At 44.9% G+C, this 681-nt stretch overlaps 1 non-coding gene across 1 annotated transcript; it reads right to left on the bottom strand.

The window, feature by feature from the left end:
* Positions 1 to 108, bottom strand: LOC112738677 (small nucleolar RNA R71). Its single transcript, XR_003169623.1, has one exon. It is a non-coding gene; the product is annotated as a small nucleolar RNA R71 (small nucleolar RNA).
* Between the last annotated feature and the right edge of the window lie 573 nt (positions 109 to 681).

Below are 681 nucleotides of genomic sequence, written 5' to 3'. Positions count from 1 at the left end.
AAACTGAGGAAAGACATTTCCATGATTGTTCAGGACAAATCTGAGACTCTCTATGAATACTGGGAGTGCTTCAATAATCTTCTAGAAGCATGCCCTCACCATATGATTGACAAGATAGTGTTACTCGGTTACGTCACACAGGGCATGAGGCCCCAAGATAAGACCACATTGGAAAGTGCTAGAAATGGGTCTATGAAAAAGTACAAGACCACTGATGAGGCATGGCAATTGATCAGCGACATAGCTGAATCTACTCGAAATCACAGGCGGAAACGAGGCCATTCAAAAACCGTTGTAGAAGTATCCTCTAGTAGAGAGACTGCTGCTCTAACTCAGAGTATCTGTGAAATGACCAACTTGCTGAAGCAGATGCAATTGAATCAACAACAAGTTCAGCAAGCTCAACCTTCTCCACCACATCAATGCCAACAGTTAGTCCCACAGAGAGTTTGCAGAGTCTGTGCTGATTATAGCCATTATACTGATGAATGTCCGCAGCTCCAGCAGGAAGACAACACCGTGGCAGCCACTCATAACTTCTATGACCGCCCCAACCAAGGGTACAATCAGGGTGGCAATTACAGCCATGGATGGCAGGACAATTCTAACCAGAATTGGAGGGACAACAACAACAGAGGAGGCAGAGACAATCAGGGAAATTAGAGGTGGAATAATGACAAC

This window comes from Arachis hypogaea, chromosome 13, assembly GCF_003086295.3.
Source record: "Arachis hypogaea cultivar Tifrunner chromosome 13, arahy.Tifrunner.gnm2.J5K5, whole genome shotgun sequence".
In the NCBI taxonomy this organism is placed as follows: domain Eukaryota; kingdom Viridiplantae; phylum Streptophyta; class Magnoliopsida; order Fabales; family Fabaceae; genus Arachis; species Arachis hypogaea.
This window is presented reverse-complemented; position numbering and strand designations above follow the sequence as displayed.